This window comes from Tursiops truncatus, unplaced genomic scaffold, assembly GCF_011762595.2.
Source record: "Tursiops truncatus isolate mTurTru1 unplaced genomic scaffold, mTurTru1.mat.Y mat_scaffold_790_arrow_ctg1, whole genome shotgun sequence".
NCBI lineage: Eukaryota > Metazoa > Chordata > Mammalia > Artiodactyla > Delphinidae > Tursiops > Tursiops truncatus.
In genome coordinates this window covers 2,770-24,675 of record NW_022983407.1, presented here as the reverse complement: position 1 = coordinate 24,675, position 21,906 = coordinate 2,770, and the positions used below count along the sequence as shown (strand labels likewise).

Genomic DNA, 21,906 nt, shown 5'->3' with positions numbered 1-21,906 from the left:
CATTCTACAAACAATCAATACTGGAGGGGTTTTAGAGAACTGTGTACCCTCTAGCTGCCGGTGAGATGCCAAGTGGTAACGGCCAATAAGAACAGAAAGGAGCTGCCTTTAGAAGTAAAAATTGAGGTACCATTCAATCCAGCAGTCACCCCACTGGGCCTCTCACCTGAGAAGACCAGAAGCGAGAAGACCCGGGCTGCAACAGCTGCACTGCGGCCTTATTCACAATAGCCAAGGCGGTGAAGCTACCAAAATGTCCATCAACAGACGAATGGATTAAGGAGAAGTGGTCCATGTACACAATGGAATATTAACCACGGAAAACAATGAAACACTGCTCTTTCGGGCACCATAGACCAGCTTGGAGATGATCACAGAACATGGCGTAAGTCGGAAAGCAAAAGACCTACATCCTATGATATCACTTATAGGCGTTATCTAATAACTGACACAAATGAACATATTTGCACAGAGAAAGACGCTCACAGACTTAGAAGACAACTATGCTTATCTAAAAGGAAAGGTGGGCGGAATGGATAAATTAAGATGAGCGTTACCGTACGTATACAAATACATACGATACACGTATATCAAAAAGACCGACCACGTAGCAAGGGAGGTGTACGGAACACTCTGTGATATTCTACACGGGAAGAGGATCTGTACGTGAATAGACGTATATAATGTACAAATGCACCAGATTGTGTACACCTAGGACAAACAAGGTTCTAATCATTACCCCGATTAAAATAATTTAAAAAACCAACCAGAAGTAATGCCACATAAACTTATGGGCGTTGCTCCTGGCACATGCCATTCTAATGTACAACCTAGGAACACGACTTCCAGAAAGGCTCTGCTGCCCTAGTACCCAGATTTGGGAATGGAGAAGTGCTGCCGCCCTGTGGCCGTCTCCCAAAACAGCAGCTTTAAACCCAGTGCTAACGGTCATTAAATAGCCACCAAACTTGCAGGCCTGTAAGTAACACCTGCCCTCCAAAACATCCTGGGGTCAAACATCGACCAAAAATTCAAAAGAGGGCAACAATTCCAAGAAAACGATCTCAAGAGGTATACTGTACCCCCACGTTTTTCTTTTCTTTCCTTTTTTTTTTAAAAGGAAAGAAACAGGCGTGGAAAAATGATGAATTTTAGGAATTTTTAAAGACATGCAAACCCAAATTACAAAAACCTATCAGCTCACAGCACTCAGAATGGCCATTAGCAAAAATGCTGCAAACAATAAATGTGGAGAAATGCGTACCCTCGGTTCTAAGGGGGACGTGGTAAGAGCCACTGATGAAAACACAGTGGCGGTGCGTTGAAAAGGGAAACATTGAGCTACTAGTCCATCAGTCACACCCACTGCTGGGCCTATCACCCGAGAAAATGAGACTCAAAAGGCACAGGCTGGCACTCCTGCACTCCAGCAACACTTACCATAGCCGACACTTGGAAGCAACGAAAATGTCCATCAACAGAGGAGTGCACCAAGAAGAAGTGGTCCATGTACACGATGGAATATTACTCCACTAGAAAATACGAATTCAAAAAACAAACATGAGTAAGGACACATAAGCTTTGGGGGGTTTATCAGGGCACATGGCAGTCTGATTGACATCTGAGGAACACGACTGGCAGGAAGGTCTGTTTCCCTAGGTACCAGAGTGGGCAACGTAGAAATGCTGCCGGCCTCTGGCCGATACCTGCAACAGCAGCTTGGAAATCTGTGCGAATGGTCACTTCATATGCCCAAGTACTGCAGGGCTGCAAAGGAAACCTGCCCTCAAAATGTCCTGACGCAGGTAAAGGCCAAAATATTTCAAAACGTGGCACACATTTCAAGAAAACAATTTGAAGACGTAAGCTGTCGTAACAGTTTGAAAAGTAAAAGGCCGTGCCTCAGAGCTCAGTTTCAAGGGATTATGAGACACGTGCAAATCCAACCACAAAGAGCTATCAACTCACACCAGTCAGAATAACCATCAGCAAAGAAACTACAAACGATCAATGCTGAAGAGGTTGTGGAGACATGCATACCCTCAGTTTCAAGTGGGACGTAACCTGGTAAGAGCCACTCATGGGAACAGAATGGAGGTGCCTGTAAAAGGTACACATTCAGCTACTCTATGATCCAGCAGGCCCACTCCGCGGCCTACAGCCTAAGAAGACAGAATTGGAAAGACACAGGCAGGAAATCTGCACTGCAGCAGTATTACAATAGCCAAGGCACGGAAGCAACCAGAAGTCCACCAACAGATGAGTGGACAAAGAAGAACTGCTACGTGTAGAGATGGAATATTAGCGTGGGGAAAAAAATGAATCAATGCCACTTGTAGCACCACAGATGAGTCTAGAGGTGATCACGCAACTTGCAGTAAGCGAGAAAGCAAAAGACACCCAACGTATGATATCACTTAGAGGGGTTACCTAAAAAATCGATACCAGTGAAGATATTTCCACAGAGACATCCAATCACAGATTCATTAAGCAAACTTATGGTTCGCCAAATGGAAAGGTGTGAGCATTGGATACCTCAGGACATTGGGGTTAACAGAGATATACAAACACATGTGAAATATAAAATCACCACAGACCTGCGGCATGTCAAGAGGACACTACTCAACACTGCGTCATAAGCTACGTGGGAGAAGGACCCGAAGAAGAATAGATATATGTATACGTGTAAAACAACCACATCTTGCACACCTAGAACAAGCAAAACGTTGTAATCAAATCTGCTCTGATACAAAATAAAAATTAAAATTAAGAAACGAACAGCAAGTAATGAGACATAAACCTAAGGGGCTTTTTCCTGGCGCACTGCATTCTAATTTACAATTTACAACGCCACTTCCATTACGGCTCTGTTGCCCTAGTAGCCAGATTTGGTAAGGAGAAGTGCTGCCGCCTTCTGGCCGTTTCCCACAACAGCGCTAATGGTCACTTAATATTCAAAATAACTGCAGGCCTGTAAATGACACCTGCCATCAAAAAAAAAAAAAGAATCCTGGGGTCGTAAATCGACCAGAAAATTCAAAAGACGTCAACATTTCAAGAAGACAATTTCAAGAGGCATGTTTTACGCCCATTCTGTCTTCTTTTTTCCTTTAAAATAAAAGGGGAGTTAAAAATGCTCAACATCAGCAATTAATAAAGCCATGCAAATCCGATCTACAGAAATGTTCCCCTCACAGCCGTCAGAATGATCTTCAGCAAAAAGTCTACAAAGAATAAATGCTGAAGGGGTTTCAGAAAACTGTGTACCCACTAGCTGCTGGGGGGATGTCAACTGGTAAGAGCCAGCAGGGAGAACATAATGGAGGTGCGTTTAAGGGTAAAAACTGAGCTACCACGTGATCTGGTAGGTCCTTTGATGCGCCTATCCCCTGAGCGGAGCAGCATGGAAGAGACACAGGCTGGCAATCCTGCACGGCAGAAACATTTAATATAGCCAAGACTTGGAAGAAACCGAAATGTCCAGCAACAGGAAAATGCACAAAGAGGAAGTGGTGCATGTCAACAATGGAATATTAGCCACGGAAAACAAGGAAACAGTGCCGTTTGCACCACCATATGAGGACCTGGAGATAACCACCCAACTTGAAGTAAGAAAGAAGCTGAAAGACAGATATCCTATGACATCACTTACAGGTGTTACCTCAAAATTGATACTCGTGAACTTATTTCCAAGAGAAGGAAGAGCATGGATTAAGAAAACAAAATTACGTTTAACCGAATGGAAAGGTGAAAGGACTGTATGAATTATGATATGGGGGTTAACAGACATGTACTAATACAGATGAAATATATAATCACAGAATACCTATGGAACGCCAAGAGGTCTACTCAACACTCTATAATAACCTACACGGGAAAGGATCCAAAGAGGAATAGACAGATACGTTGATATGATGAACACGATTCTGTACACTTAGGAGAAACTACACTTTTTTTTATCAAATTTGCTCTGACACGTAATAAGAATTTAATGTAAAAAACAAGAAGTAGGAGATACAAGCTCTTGGGGGTTTGCCCTGGCACATTCCCCTCTAATCTGCAGGCTACTAACACGATTTCCAGGAAAGCTCTGTCGCCCAAGGACCCAGAGCTGCAAAGGTAGAAATGCTGCCGCCTTGTGTGTGGCCGTTTCCCGCAAGAGCGGCCTTAAGCCCGCAGCTAATGGTCACTTAATAGTCACGAGGACTCAGGGCCGTAAAGGACACCTGCCCTAAAATGCTGTGCTGAGGTAGGGAATGGACAAAAAAGTTCAAAACAGGGGCTTCCCTGGCGGCGCAGTGGTTGAGAGTCCGCCTGCCGACGCAGGGGACACGGGTTGGTGCCCCGGTCCGGGAAGATCCCACATGCCGTGGAGTGGCTGGGCCCGTGAGCCATGGCCGCTGAGCCTGCGCGTCCAGAGCCTGTGCTCCGCAACGGGAGAGGCCCGCGTACCGCAAAAATAAATAAGTAAATAAATAAATAAATAAAAAGGAAAGTGGATAAAAGCTCAACCTCAGGAATTATTAGGCTCATGCAAATCTAATCTACAAAACGTTTGCAACTCACACCTGTCGACTGACGATCAGCAAACATTCTACAAACAATCAATACTGGAGGGGTTTTAGAGAACTGTGTACCCTCTAGCTGCCGGTGAGATGCCAAGTGGTAACGGCCAATAAGAACAGAAAGGAGCTGCCTTTAGAAGTAAAAATTGAGGTACCATTCAATCCAGCAGTCACCCCACTGGGCCTCTCACCTGAGAAGACCAGAAGCGAGAAGACCCGGGCTGCAACAGCTGCACTGCGGCCTTATTCACAATAGCCAAGGCGGTGAAGCTACCAAAATGTCCATCAACAGACGAATGGATTAAGGAGAAGTGGTCCATGTACACAATGGAATATTAACCACGGAAAACAATGAAACACTGCTCTTTCGGGCACCATAGACCAGCTTGGAGATGATCACAGAACATGGCGTAAGTCGGAAAGCAAAAGACCTACATCCTATGATATCACTTATAGGCGTTATCTAATAACTGACACAAATGAACATATTTGCACAGAGAAAGACGCTCACAGACTTAGAAGACAACTATGCTTATCTAAAAGGAAAGGTGGGCGGAATGGATAAATTAAGATGAGCGTTACCGTACGTATACAAATACATACGATACACGTATATCAAAAAGACCGACCACGTAGCAAGGGAGGTGTACGGAACACTCTGTGATATTCTACACGGGAAGAGGATCTGTACGTGAATAGACGTATATAATGTACAAATGCACCAGATTGTGTACACCTAGGACAAACAAGGTTCTAATCATTACCCCGATTAAAATAATTTAAAAAACCAACCAGAAGTAATGCCACATAAACTTATGGGCGTTGCTCCTGGCACATGCCATTCTAATGTACAACCTAGGAACACGACTTCCAGAAAGGCTCTGCTGCCCTAGTACCCAGATTTGGGAATGGAGAAGTGCTGCCGCCCTGTGGCCGTCTCCCAAAACAGCAGCTTTAAACCCAGTGCTAACGGTCATTAAATAGCCACCAAACTTGCAGGCCTGTAAGTAACACCTGCCCTCCAAAACATCCTGGGGTCAAACATCGACCAAAAATTCAAAAGAGGGCAACAATTCCAAGAAAACGATCTCAAGAGGTATACTGTACCCCCACGTTTTTCTTTTCTTTCCTTTTTTTTTTTAAAAGGAAAGAAACAGGCGTGGAAAAATGATGAATTTTAGGAATTTTTAAAGACATGCAAACCCAAATTACAAAAACCTATCAGCTCACAGCACTCAGAATGGCCATTAGCAAAAATGCTGCAAACAATAAATGTGGAGAAATGCGTACCCTCGGTTCTAAGGGGGACGTGGTAAGAGCCACTGATGAAAACACAGTGGCGGTGCGTTGAAAAGGGAAACATTGAGCTACTAGTCCATCAGTCACACCCACTGCTGGGCCTATCACCCGAGAAAATGAGACTCAAAAGGCACAGGCTGGCACTCCTGCACTCCAGCAACACTTACCATAGCCGACACTTGGAAGCAACGAAAATGTCCATCAACAGAGGAGTGCACCAAGAAGAAGTGGTCCATGTACACGATGGAATATTACTCCACTAGAAAATACGAATTCAAAAAACAAACATGAGTAAGGACACATAAGCTTTGGGGGGTTTATCAGGGCACATGGCAGTCTGATTGACATCTGAGGAACACGACTGGCAGGAAGGTCTGTTTCCCTAGGTACCAGAGTGGGCAACGTAGAAATGCTGCCGGCCTCTGGCCGATACCTGCAACAGCAGCTTGGAAATCTGTGCGAATGGTCACTTCATATGCCCAAGTACTGCAGGGCTGCAAAGGAAACCTGCCCTCAAAATGTCCTGACGCAGGTAAAGGCCAAAATATTTCAAAACGTGGCACATATTTCAAGAAAACAATTTGAAGACGTAAGCTGTCGTAACAGTTTGAAAAGTAAAAGGCCGTGCCTCAGAGCTCAGTTTCAAGGGATTATGAGACACGTGCAAATCCAACCACAAAGAGCTATCAACTCACACCAGTCAGAATAACCATCAGCAAAGAAACTACAAACGATCAATGCTGAAGAGGTTGTGGAGACATGCATACCCTCAGTTTCAAGTGGGACGTAACCTGGTAAGAGCCACTCATGGGAACAGAATGGAGGTGCCTGTAAAAGGTACACATTCAGCTACTCTATGATCCAGCAGGCCCACTCCGCGGCCTACAGCCTAAGAAGACAGAATTGGAAAGACACAGGCAGGAAATCTGCACTGCAGCAGTATTACAATAGCCAAGGCACGGAAGCAACCAGAAGTCCACCAACAGATGAGTGGACAAAGAAGAACTGCTACGTGTAGAGATGGAATATTAGCGTGGGGGAAAAAATGAATCAATGCCACTTGTAGCACCACAGATGAGTCTAGAGGTGATCACGCAACTTGCAGTAAGCGAGAAAGCAAAAGACACCCAACGTATGATATCACTTAGAGGGGTTACCTAAAAAATCGATACCAGTGAAGATATTTCCACAGAGACATCCAATCACAGATTCATTAAGCAAACTTATGGTTCGCCAAATGGAAAGGTGTGAGCATTGGATACCTCAGGACATTGGGGTTAACAGAGATATACAAACACATGTGAAATATAAAATCACCACAGACCTGCGGCATGTCAAGAGGACACTACTCAACACTGCGTCATAAGCTACGTGGGAGAAGGACCCGAAGAAGAATAGATATATGTATACGTGTAAAACAACCACATCTTGCACACCTAGAACAAGCAAAACGTTGTAATCAAATCTGCTCTGATACAAAATAAAAATTAAAATTAAGAAACGAACAGCAAGTAATGAGACATAAACCTAAGGGGCTTTTTCCTGGCGCACTGCATTCTAATTTACAATTTACAACGCCACTTCCATTACGGCTCTGTTGCCCTAGTAGCCAGATTTGGTAAGGAGAAGTGCTGCCGCCTTCTGGCCGTTTCCCACAACAGCGCTAATGGTCACTTAATATTCAAAATAACTGCAGGCCTGTAAATGACACCTGCCATCAAAAAAAAAAAAAGAATCCTGGGGTCGTAAATCGACCAGAAAATTCAAAAGACGTCAACATTTCAAGAAGACAATTTCAAGAGGCATGTTTTACGCCCATTCTGTCTTCTTTTTTCCTTTAAAATAAAAGGGGAGTTAAAAATGCTCAACATCAGCAATTAATAAAGCCATGCAAATCCGATCTACAGAAATGTTCCCCTCACAGCCGTCAGAATGATCTTCAGCAAAAAGTCTACAAAGAATAAATGCTGAAGGGGTTTCAGAAAACTGTGTACCCACTAGCTGCTGGGGGGATGTCAACTGGTAAGAGCCAGCAGGGAGAACATAATGGAGGTGCGTTTAAGGGTAAAAACTGAGCTACCACGTGATCTGGTAGGTCCTTTGATGCGCCTATCCCCTGAGCGGAGCAGCATGGAAGAGACACAGGCTGGCAATCCTGCACGGCAGAAACATTTAATATAGCCAAGACTTGGAAGAAACCGAAATGTCCAGCAACAGGAAAATGCACAAAGAGGAAGTGGTGCATGTCAACAATGGAATATTAGCCACGGAAAACAAGGAAACAGTGCCGTTTGCACCACCATATGAGGACCTGGAGATAACCACCCAACTTGAAGTAAGAAAGAAGCTGAAAGACAGATATCCTATGACATCACTTACAGGTGTTACCTCAAAATTGATACTCGTGAACTTATTTCCAAGAGAAGGAAGAGCATGGATTAAGAAAACAAAATTACGTTTAACCGAATGGAAAGGTGAAAGGACTGTATGAATTATGATATGGGGGTTAACAGACATGTACTAATACAGATGAAATATATAATCACAGAATACCTATGGAACGCCAAGAGGTCTACTCAACACTCTATAATAACCTACACGGGAAAGGATCCAAAGAGGAATAGACAGATACGTTGATATGATGAACACGATTCTGTACACTTAGGAGAAACTACACTTTTTTTTATCAAATTTGCTCTGACACGTAATAAGAATTTAATGTAAAAAACAAGAAGTAGGAGATACAAGCTCTTGGGGGTTTGCCCTGGCACATTCCCCTCTAATCTGCAGGCTACTAACACGATTTCCAGGAAAGCTCTGTCGCCCAAGGACCCAGAGCTGCAAAGGTAGAAATGCTGCCGCCTTGTGTGTGGCCGTTTCCCGCAAGAGCGGCCTTAAGCCCGCAGCTAATGGTCACTTAATAGTCACGAGGACTCAGGGCCGTAAAGGACACCTGCCCTAAAATGCTGTGCTGAGGTAGGGAATGGACAAAAAAGTTCAAAACAGGGGCTTCCCTGGCGGCGCAGTGGTTGAGAGTCCGCCTGCCGACGCAGGGGACACGGGTTGGTGCCCCGGTCCGGGAAGATCCCACATGCCGTGGAGTGGCTGGGCCCGTGAGCCATGGCCGCTGAGCCTGCGCGTCCAGAGCCTGTGCTCCGCAACGGGAGAGGCCCGCGTACCGCAAAAATAAATAAGTAAATAAATAAATAAATAAAAAGGAAAGTGGATAAAAGCTCAACCTCAGGAATTATTAGGCTCATGCAAATCTAATCTACAAAACGTTTGCAACTCACACCTGTCGACTGACGATCAGCAAACATTCTACAAACAATCAATACTGGAGGGGTTTTAGAGAACTGTGTACCCTCTAGCTGCCGGTGAGATGCCAAGTGGTAACGGCCAATAAGAACAGAAAGGAGCTGCCTTTAGAAGTAAAAATTGAGGTACCATTCAATCCAGCAGTCACCCCACTGGGCCTCTCACCTGAGAAGACCAGAAGCGAGAAGACCCGGGCTGCAACAGCTGCACTGCGGCCTTATTCACAATAGCCAAGGCGGTGAAGCTACCAAAATGTCCATCAACAGACGAATGGATTAAGGAGAAGTGGTCCATGTACACAATGGAATATTAACCACGGAAAACAATGAAACACTGCTCTTTCGGGCACCATAGACCAGCTTGGAGATGATCACAGAACATGGCGTAAGTCGGAAAGCAAAAGACCTACATCCTATGATATCACTTATAGGCGTTATCTAATAACTGACACAAATGAACATATTTGCACAGAGAAAGACGCTCACAGACTTAGAAGACAACTATGCTTATCTAAAAGGAAAGGTGGGCGGAATGGATAAATTAAGATGAGCGTTACCGTACGTATACAAATACATACGATACACGTATATCAAAAAGACCGACCACGTAGCAAGGGAGGTGTACGGAACACTCTGTGATATTCTACACGGGAAGAGGATCTGTACGTGAATAGACGTATATAATGTACAAATGCACCAGATTGTGTACACCTAGGACAAACAAGGTTCTAATCATTACCCCGATTAAAATAATTTAAAAAAACCAACCAGAAGTAATGCCACATAAACTTATGGGCGTTGCTCCTGGCACATGCCATTCTAATGTACAACCTAGGAACACGACTTCCAGAAAGGCTCTGCTGCCCTAGTACCCAGATTTGGGAATGGAGAAGTGCTGCCGCCCTGTGGCCGTCTCCCAAAACAGCAGCTTTAAACCCAGTGCTAACGGTCATTAAATAGCCACCAAACTTGCAGGCCTGTAAGTAACACCTGCCCTCCAAAACATCCTGGGGTCAAACATCGACCAAAAATTCAAAAGAGGGCAAACAATTCCAAGAAAACGATCTCAAGAGGTATACTGTACCCCCACGTTTTTCTTTTCTTTCCTTTTTTTTTTTAAAAGGAAAGAAACAGGCGTGGAAAAATGATGAATTTTAGGAATTTTTAAAGACATGCAAACCCAAATTACAAAAACCTATCAGCTCACAGCACTCAGAATGGCCATTAGCAAAAATGCTGCAAACAATAAATGTGGAGAAATGCGTACCCTCGGTTCTAAGGGGGACGTGGTAAGAGCCACTGATGAAAACACAGTGGCGGTGCGTTGAAAAGGGAAACATTGAGCTACTAGTCCATCAGTCACACCCACTGCTGGGCCTATCACCCGAGAAAATGAGACTCAAAAGGCACAGGCTGGCACTCCTGCACTCCAGCAACACTTACCATAGCCGACACTTGGAAGCAACGAAAATGTCCATCAACAGAGGAGTGCACCAAGAAGAAGTGGTCCATGTACACGATGGAATATTACTCCACTAGAAAATACGAATTCAAAAAACAAACATGAGTAAGGACACATAAGCTTTGGGGGGTTTATCAGGGCACATGGCAGTCTGATTGACATCTGAGGAACACGACTGGCAGGAAGGTCTGTTTCCCTAGGTACCAGAGTGGGCAACGTAGAAATGCTGCCGGCCTCTGGCCGATACCTGCAACAGCAGCTTGGAAATCTGTGCGAATGGTCACTTCATATGCCCAAGTACTGCAGGGCTGCAAAGGAAACCTGCCCTCAAAATGTCCTGACGCAGGTAAAGGCCAAAATATTTCAAAACGTGGCACACATTTCAAGAAAACAATTTGAAGACGTAAGCTGTCGTAACAGTTTGAAAAGTAAAAGGCCGTGCCTCAGAGCTCAGTTTCAAGGGATTATGAGACACGTGCAAATCCAACCACAAAGAGCTATCAACTCACACCAGTCAGAATAACCATCAGCAAAGAAACTACAAACGATCAATGCTGAAGAGGTTGTGGAGACATGCATACCCTCAGTTTCAAGTGGGACGTAACCTGGTAAGAGCCACTCATGGGAACAGAATGGAGGTGCCTGTAAAAGGTACACATTCAGCTACTCTATGATCCAGCAGGCCCACTCCGCGGCCTACAGCCTAAGAAGACAGAATTGGAAAGACACAGGCAGGAAATCTGCACTGCAGCAGTATTACAATAGCCAAGGCACGGAAGCAACCAGAAGTCCACCAACAGATGAGTGGACAAAGAAGAACTGCTACGTGTAGAGATGGAATATTAGCGTGGGGGGAAAAAATGAATCAATGCCACTTGTAGCACCACAGATGAGTCTAGAGGTGATCACGCAACTTGCAGTAAGCGAGAAAGCAAAAGACACCCAACGTATGATATCACTTAGAGGGGTTACCTAAAAAATCGATACCAGTGAAGATATTTCCACAGAGACATCCAATCACAGATTCATTAAGCAAACTTATGGTTCGCCAAATGGAAAGGTGTGAGCATTGGATACCTCAGGACATTGGGGTTAACAGAGATATACAAACACATGTGAAATATAAAATCACCACAGACCTGCGGCATGTCAAGAGGACACTACTCAACACTGCGTCATAAGCTACGTGGGAGAAGGACCCGAAGAAGAATAGATATATGTATACGTGTAAAACAACCACATCTTGCACACCTAGAACAAGCAAAACGTTGTAATCAAATCTGCTCTGATACAAAATAAAAATTAAAATTAAGAAACGAACAGCAAGTAATGAGACATAAACCTAAGGGGCTTTTTCCTGGCGCACTGCATTCTAATTTACAATTTACAACGCCACTTCCATTACGGCTCTGTTGCCCTAGTAGCCAGATTTGGTAAGGAGAAGTGCTGCCGCCTTCTGGCCGTTTCCCACAACAGCGCTAATGGTCACTTAATATTCAAAATAACTGCAGGCCTGTAAATGACACCTGCCATCAAAAAAAAAAAAGAATCCTGGGGTCGTAAATCGACCAGAAAATTCAAAAGACGTCAACATTTCAAGAAGACAATTTCAAGAGGCATGTTTTACGCCCATTCTGTCTTCTTTTTTCCTTTAAAATAAAAGGGGAGTTAAAAATGCTCAACATCAGCAATTAATAAAGCCATGCAAATCCGATCTACAGAAATGTTCCCCTCACAGCCGTCAGAATGATCTTCAGCAAAAAGTCTACAAAGAATAAATGCTGAAGGGGTTTCAGAAAACTGTGTACCCACTAGCTGCTGGGGGGATGTCAACTGGTAAGAGCCAGCAGGGAGAACATAATGGAGGTGCGTTTAAGGGTAAAAACTGAGCTACCACGTGATCTGGTAGGTCCTTTGATGCGCCTATCCCCTGAGCGGAGCAGCATGGAAGAGACACAGGCTGGCAATCCTGCACGGCAGAAACATTTAATATAGCCAAGACTTGGAAGAAACCGAAATGTCCAGCAACAGGAAAATGCACAAAGAGGAAGTGGTGCATGTCAACAATGGAATATTAGCCACGGAAAACAAGGAAACAGTGCCGTTTGCACCACCATATGAGGACCTGGAGATAACCACCCAACTTGAAGTAAGAAAGAAGCTGAAAGACAGATATCCTATGACATCACTTACAGGTGTTACCTCAAAATTGATACTCGTGAACTTATTTCCAAGAGAAGGAAGAGCATGGATTAAGAAAACAAAATTACGTTTAACCGAATGGAAAGGTGAAAGGACTGTATGAATTATGATATGGGGGTTAACAGACATGTACTAATACAGATGAAATATATAATCACAGAATACCTATGGAACGCCAAGAGGTCTACTCAACACTCTATAATAACCTACACGGGAAAGGATCCAAAGAGGAATAGACAGATACGTTGATATGATGAACACGATTCTGTACACTTAGGAGAAACTACACTTTTTTTTATCAAATTTGCTCTGACACGTAATAAGAATTTAATGTAAAAAACAAGAAGTAGGAGATACAAGCTCTTGGGGGTTTGCCCTGGCACATTCCCCTCTAATCTGCAGGCTACTAACACGATTTCCAGGAAAGCTCTGTCGCCCAAGGACCCAGAGCTGCAAAGGTAGAAATGCTGCCGCCTTGTGTGTGGCCGTTTCCCGCAAGAGCGGCCTTAAGCCCGCAGCTAATGGTCACTTAATAGTCACGAGGACTCAGGGCCGTAAAGGACACCTGCCCTAAAATGCTGTGCTGAGGTAGGGAATGGACAAAAAAGTTCAAAACAGGGGCTTCCCTGGCGGCGCAGTGGTTGAGAGTCCGCCTGCCGACGCAGGGGACACGGGTTGGTGCCCCGGTCCGGGAAGATCCCACATGCCGTGGAGTGGCTGGGCCCGTGAGCCATGGCCGCTGAGCCTGCGCGTCCAGAGCCTGTGCTCCGCAACGGGAGAGGCCCGCGTACCGCAAAAATAAATAAGTAAATAAATAAATAAATAAAAAGGAAAGTGGATAAAAGCTCAACCTCAGGAATTATTAGGCTCATGCAAATCTAATCTACAAAACGTTTGCAACTCACACCTGTCGACTGACGATCAGCAAACATTCTACAAACAATCAATACTGGAGGGGTTTTAGAGAACTGTGTACCCTCTAGCTGCCGGTGAGATGCCAAGTGGTAACGGCCAATAAGAACAGAAAGGAGCTGCCTTTAGAAGTAAAAATTGAGGTACCATTCAATCCAGCAGTCACCCCACTGGGCCTCTCACCTGAGAAGACCAGAAGCGAGAAGACCCGGGCTGCAACAGCTGCACTGCGGCCTTATTCACAATAGCCAAGGCGGTGAAGCTACCAAAATGTCCATCAACAGACGAATGGATTAAGGAGAAGTGGTCCATGTACACAATGGAATATTAACCACGGAAAACAATGAAACACTGCTCTTTCGGGCACCATAGACCAGCTTGGAGATGATCACAGAACATGGCGTAAGTCGGAAAGCAAAAGACCTACATCCTATGATATCACTTATAGGCGTTATCTAATAACTGACACAAATGAACATATTTGCACAGAGAAAGACGCTCACAGACTTAGAAGACAACTATGCTTATCTAAAAGGAAAGGTGGGCGGAATGGATAAATTAAGATGAGCGTTACCGTACGTATACAAATACATACGATACACGTATATCAAAAAGACCGACCACGTAGCAAGGGAGGTGTACGGAACACTCTGTGATATTCTACACGGGAAGAGGATCTGTACGTGAATAGACGTATATAATGTACAAATGCACCAGATTGTGTACACCTAGGACAAACAAGGTTCTAATCATTACCCCGATTAAAATAATTTAAAAAACCAACCAGAAGTAATGCCACATAAACTTATGGGCGTTGCTCCTGGCACATGCCATTCTAATGTACAACCTAGGAACACGACTTCCAGAAAGGCTCTGCTGCCCTAGTACCCAGATTTGGGAATGGAGAAGTGCTGCCGCCCTGTGGCCGTCTCCCAAAACAGCAGCTTTAAACCCAGTGCTAACGGTCATTAAATAGTCACCAAACTTGCAGGCCTGTAAGTAACACCTGCCCTCCAAAACATCCTGGGGTCAAACATCGACCAAAAATTCAAAAGAGGGCAACAATTCCAAGAAAACGATCTCAAGAGGTATACTGTACCCCCACGTTTTTCTTTTCTTTCCTTTTTTTTTTTAAAAGGAAAGAAACAGGCGTGGAAAAATGATGAATTTTAGGAATTTTTAAAGACATGCAAACCCAAATTACAAAAACCTATCAGCTCACAGCACTCAGAATGGCCATTAGCAAAAATGCTGCAAACAATAAATGTGGAGAAATGCGTACCCTCGGTTCTAAGGGGGACGTGGTAAGAGCCACTGATGAAAACACAGTGGCGGTGCGTTGAAAAGGGAAACATTGAGCTACTAGTCCATCAGTCACACCCACTGCTGGGCCTATCACCCGAGAAAATGAGACTCAAAAGGCACAGGCTGGCACTCCTGCACTCCAGCAACACTTACCATAGCCGACACTTGGAAGCAACGAAAATGTCCATCAACAGAGGAGTGCACCAAGAAGAAGTGGTCCATGTACACGATGGAATATTACTCCACTAGAAAATACGAATTCAAAAAACAAACATGAGTAAGGACACATAAGCTTTGGGGGGTTTATCAGGGCACATGGCAGTCTGATTGACATCTGAGGAACACGACTGGCAGGAAGGTCTGTTTCCCTAGGTACCAGAGTGGGCAACGTAGAAATGCTGCCGGCCTCTGGCCGATACCTGCAACAGCAGCTTGGAAATCTGTGCGAATGGTCACTTCATATGCACAAGTACTGCAGGGCTGCAAAGGAAACCTGCCCTCAAAATGTCCTGATGCAGGTAAAGGCCAAAATATTTCAAAACGTGGCACATATTTCAAGAAAACAATTTGAAGACGTAAGCTGTCGTAACAGTTTGAGAAATAAAAGGACATGCCTCAAAGCTCAATTTCAAGGGATTATGAGACACATGCAAATCCAACCACAAAGAGCTATCAACTCACACCATTCAGAATTACCATCGGCAAAGAAACTACAAACGATCAATGCTGAAGGTGTCGTGGAGACATTTATACCCTCAACTTTATGTGGGATGTAACCTGGAAAGAGCCAGTAATCAGAAGAGAATGGAAATGCCTTTAAAAGTAAACATTGAAGTACCATATGATACAGGAAAATCACCTGTGTCTATAACATAAGAAGACAGAACTGGAAAGACACAGGCAGGAAATGTGCATTGCAGGACTATTACAACAACCAAGACAAGGAGGTAACCAAAAGTCCATCAAGAGGTGCGTGGACAAAGAAGAACTGCTACGTGTAGAGATGGAATATTAGCGTGGGGAAAAAAATGAATCAATGCCACTTGTAGCACCACAGATGAGTCTAGAGGTGATCACGCAACTTGCAGTAAGCGAGAAAGCAAAAGACACCCAACGTATGATATCACTTAGAGGGGTTACCTAAAAAATCGATACCAGTGAAGATATTTCCACAGAGACATCCAATCACAGATTCATTAAGCAAACTTATGGTTCGCCAAATGGAAAGGTGTGAGCATTGGATACCTCAGGACATTGGGGTTAACAGAGATATACAAACACATGTGAAATATAAAATCACCACAGACCTGCGGCATGTCAAGAGGACACTACTCAACACTGCGTCATAAGCTACGTGGGAGAAGGACCCGAAGAAGAATAGATATATGTATACGTGTAAAACAACCACATCTTGCACACCTAGAACAAGCAAAACGTTGTAATCAAATCTGCTCTGATACAAAATAAAAATTAAAATTAAGAAACGAACAGCAAGTAATGAGACATAAACCTAAGGGGCTTTTTCCTGGCGCACTGCATTCTAATTTACAATTTACAACGCCACTTCCATTACGGCTCTGTTGCCCTAGTAGCCAGATTTGGTAAGGAGAAGTGCTGCCGCCTTCTGGCCGTTTCCCACAACAGCGCTAATGGTCACTTAATATTCAAAATAACTGCAGGCCTGTAAATGACACCTGCCATCAAAAAAAAAAAAGAATCCTGGGGTCGTAAATCGACCAGAAAATTCAAAAGACGTCAACATTTCAAGAAGACAATTTCAAGAGGCATGTTTTACGCCCATTCTGTCTTCTTTTTTCCTTTAAAATAAAAGGGGAGTTAAAAATGCTCAACATCAGCAATTAATAAAGCCATGCAAATCCGATCTACAGAAATGTTCCCCTCACAGCCGTCAGAATGATCTTCAGCAAAAAGTCTACAAAGAATAAATGCTGAAGGGGTTTCAGAAAACTGTGTACCCACTAGCTGCTGGGGGGATGTCAGCTGGTAAGAGCCAGCAGGGAGAACATAATGGAGGTGCGTTTAAGGGTAAAAACTGAGCTACCACGTGATCTGGTAGGTCCTTTGATGCGCCTATCCCCTGAGCGGAGCAGCATGGAAGAGACACAGGCTGGCAATCCTGCACGGCAGAAACATTTAATATAGCCAAGACTTGGAAGAACCGAAATGTCCAGCAACAGGAAAATGCACAAAGAGGAAGTGGTGCATGTCAACAATGGAATATTAGCCACGGAAAACAAGGAAACAGTGCCGTTTGCACCACCATATGAGGACCTGGAGATAACCACCCAACTTGAAGTAAGAAAGAAGCTGAAAGACAGATATCCTATGACATCACTTACAGGTGTTACCTCAAAATTGATACTCGTGAACTTATTTCCAAGAGAAGGAAGAGCATGGATTAAGAAAACAAAATTACGTTTAACCGAATGGAAAGGTGAAAGGACTGTATGAATTATGATATGGGGGTTAACAGACATGTACTAATACAGATGAAATATATAATCACAGAATACCTATGGAACGCCAAGAGGTCTACTCAACACTCTATAATAACCTACACGGGAAAGGATCCAAAGAGGAATAGACAGATACGTTGATATGATGAACACGATTCTGTACACTTAGGAGAAACTACACTTTTTTTTATCAAATTTGCTCTGACACGTAATAAGAATTTAATGTAAAAAACAAGAAGTAGGAGATACAAGCTCTTGGGGGTTTGCCCTGGCACATTCCCCTCTAATCTGCAGGCTACTAACACGATTTCCAGGAAAGCTCTGTCGCCCAAGGACCCAGAGCTGCAAAGGTAGAAATGCTGCCGCCTTGTGTGTGGCCGTTTCCCGCAAGAGCGGCCTTAAGCCCGCAGCTAATGGTCACTTAATAGTCACGAGGACTCAGGGCCGTAAAGGACACCTGCCCTAAAATGCTGTGCTGAGGTAGGGAATGGACAAAAAAGTTCAAAACAGGGGCTTCCCTGGCGGCGCAGTGGTTGAGAGTCCGCCTGCCGACGCAGGGGACACGGGTTGGTGCCCCGGTCCGGGAAGATCCCACATGCCGTGGAGTGGCTGGGCCCGTGAGCCATGGCCGCTGAGCCTGCGCGTCCAGAGCCTGTGCTCCGCAACGGGAGAGGCCCGCGTACCGCAAAAATAAATAAGTAAATAAATAAATAAATAAAAAGGAAAGTGGATAAAAGCTCAACCTCAGGAATTATTAGGCTCATGCAAATCTAATCTACAAAACGTTTGCAACTCACACCTGTCGACTGACGATCAGCAAACATTCTACAAACAATCAATACTGGAGGGGTTTTAGAGAACTGTGTACCCTCTAGCTGCCGGTGAGATGCCAAGTGGTAACGGCCAATAAGAACAGAAAGGAGCTGCCTTTAGAAGTAAAAATTGAGGTACCATTCAATCCAGCAGTCACCCCACTGGGCCTCTCACCTGAGAAGACCAGAAGCGAGAAGACCCGGGCTGCAACAGCTGCACTGCGGCCTTATTCACAATAGCCAAGGCGGTGAAGCTACCAAAATGTCCATCAACAGACGAATGGATTAAGGAGAAGTGGTCCATGTACACAATGGAATATTAACCACGGAAAACAATGAAACACTGCTCTTTCGGGCACCATAGACCAGCTTGGAGATGATCACAGAACATGGCGTAAGTCGGAAAGCAAAAGACCTACATCCTATGATATCACTTATAGGCGTTATCTAATAACTGACACAAATGAACATATTTGCACAGAGAAAGACGCTCACAGACTTAGAAGACAACTATGCTTATCTAAAAGGAAAGGTGGGCGGAATGGATAAATTAAGATGAGCGTTACCGTACGTATACAAATACATACGATACACGTATATCAAAAAGACCGACCACGTAGCAAGGGAGGTGTACGGAACACTCTGTGATATTCTACACGGGAAGAGGATCTGTACGTGAATAGACGTATATAATGTACAAATGCACCAGATTGTGTACACCTAGGACAAACAAGGTTCTAATCATTACCCCGATTAAAATAATTTAAAAAACCAACCAGAAGTAATGCCACATAAACTTATGGGCGTTGCTCCTGGCACATGCCATTCTAATGTACAACCTAGGAACACGACTTCCAGAAAGGCTCTGCTGCCCTAGTACCCAGATTTGGGAATGGAGAAGTGCTGCCGCCCTGTGGCCGTCTCCCAAAACAGCAGCTTTAAACCCAGTGCTAACGGTCATTAAATAGTCACCAAACTTGCAGGCCTGTAAGTAACACCTGCCCTCCAAAACATCCTGGGGTCAAACATCGACCAAAAATTCAAAAGAGGGCAACAATTCCAAGAAAACGATCTCAAGAGGTATACTGTACCCCCACGTTTTTCTTTTCTTTCCTTTTTTTTTTTAAAAGGAAAGAAACAGGCGTGGAAAAATGATGAATTTTAGGAATTTTTAAAGACATGCAAACCCAAATTACAAAAACCTATCAGCTCACAGCACTCAGAATGGCCATTAGCAAAAATGCTGCAAACAATAAATGTGGAGAAATGCGTACCCTCGGTTCTAAGGGGGACGTGGTAAGAGCCACTGATGAAAACACAGTGGCGGTGCGTTGAAAAGGGAAACATTGAGCTACTAGTCCATCAGTCACACCCACTGCTGGGCCTATCACCCGAGAAAATGAGACTCAAAAGGCACAGGCTGGCACTCCTGCACTCCAGCAACACTTACCATAGCCGACACTTGGAAGCAACGAAAATGTCCATCAACAGAGGAGTGCACCAAGAAGAAGCGGTCCATGTACACGATGGAATATTACTCCACTAGAAAATACGAATTCAAAAAACAAACATGAGTAAGGACACATAAGCTTTGGGGGGTTTATCAGGGCACATGGCAGTCTGATTGACATCTGAGGAACACGACTGGCAGGAAGGTCTGTTTCCCTAGGTACCAGAGTGGGCAACGTAGAAATGCTGCCGGCCTCTGGCCGATACCTGCAACAGCAGCTTGGAAATCTGTGCGAATGGTCACTTCATATGCACAAGTACTGCAGGGCTGCAAAGGAAACCTGCCCTCAAAATGTCCTGATGCAGGTAAAGGCCAAAATATTTCAAAACGTGGCACATATTTCAAGAAAACAATTTGAAGACGTAAGCTGTCGTAACAGTTTGAGAAATAAAAGGACATGCCTCAAAGCTCAATTTCAAGGGATTATGAGACACATGCAAATCCAACCACAAAGAGCTATCAACTCACACCATTCAGAATTACCATCGGCAAAGAAACTACAAACGATCAATGCTGAAGGTGTCGTGGAGACATTTATACCCTCAACTTTATGTGGGATGTAACCTGGAAAGAGCCAGTAATCAGAAGAGAATGGAAATGCCTTTAAAAGTAAACATTGAAGTACCATATGATACAGGAAAATCACCTGTGTCTATAACATAAGAAGACAGAACTGGAAAGACACAGGCAGACAAATGTGCATTGCAGGACTATTACAACAACCAAGACAAGGAGGTAACCAAAAGTCCATCAAGAGGTGCGTGGACAAAGAAGAATTGCTACATGTACAGATGGAATTCTAGCTAGGGGAAAAATAAAACAATGCCACTTGCAGCACCATAGATGAGTCTACAGGTAACAGGCAAATTGTACCCAGTCAGACCGTAAAAGACACATATCCTATTATATCACTTATATGTGTTAGCAAGAAATTGATACTAATGAAGATATTTCCACAGAGAAAGGCAATCACAGATTCATTAAGCAAACTTATGGTTCACCAAATGGAAAGGTGTGAGGATTGGATACATTAGGACATTGGGGTTAACAGAGATATACAAACACACGTGAAATATAAAATCGCCACAGACCTACGGCATACCAAGACAAGACTACTCAACATTGCGTCATAAGCTACATGGGAGAAGGACCCGAAGAAGAATAGATATATGTATATGTGTAAAAGAACCACATCTTGCACACCTAGAACAACGAAACATTGTAATCAAATTTGCTGTGAGAAAAAATAAAAATTAAATTAAAAAGAGAAGAAAAAGCAATGAGACATAAACTTAAGGGGCTTTTTGCTGGCACACTGCATTCTAATTTACAACCAGAACATGACTTCCATTAAGGCTCTGTCATCACTAATAAAGCAGCTTTATAAGCAATGTTGAAGGTAGCTTAAAAGAAGTCTCACTAATTATTGATAGTAACAAGAAAACAAACTAAAGTAAAAATCTCACTGTAAAAAGTATACAACAGTAAGGGTAGTAGATCAGACACTTATTAAACTTCTGTAAAGAGTAAAAGACAACAGTAATATATTTTTTTAAAACAAAGAGAGGGCCCAAATAAATCAGAAATGAAAGAGATGATGTTACAGCAGACACCACAGAAATACAAAGTATCCTAAGATACACACAGGTTAACTCAGGGCTGAGACTGGAAAGAACCCACTCTCCATGCCCCTGTACATGACTTACAGGACCCTCAGGAACTGAGGAGGGGGTCCCTTAGGAGAGGCACAAGATAGAAGATGTTAGGCATTAACATGACTGCATTCATCTTAAACGTGCCTGAACTACATTCACACGAGATGATTTTGTCCTCTATGTACATCGCACCTCTAGTCGGAACTGCAGACCTTTGGCTTCACCACCTCTATGACAGCATTAGCTTCACCTGCTGTGGACCGTCTCCTATAGGATTTCTAGAACCACAAAGCATCGAAGCTTCACAGGACCCAGAGTCTGTGTGACCATTCAGAGTCTCAGAGTCTCAACTGCACTCAGAGACTCACAGTCTCAACAGAGACTCCACTC

The 21,906-nt window shown here is 43.9% G+C and overlaps 1 long non-coding RNA gene across 1 annotated transcript; it reads right to left on the bottom strand.

Annotated features, from left to right (window-relative positions):
* Positions 1-2,726: 2,726 nt before the first annotated feature.
* On the bottom strand, positions 2,727-20,086 carry LOC141277789 (uncharacterized). The gene is made up of 4 exons (XR_012329632.1): positions 19,802-20,086; positions 15,216-15,307; positions 10,625-10,716; positions 2,727-6,123 (listed from the first exon to the last, which is right to left on the bottom strand). It is a non-coding gene; the product is annotated as an uncharacterized lncRNA (long non-coding RNA).
* Between the last annotated feature and the right edge of the window lie 1,820 nt (positions 20,087-21,906).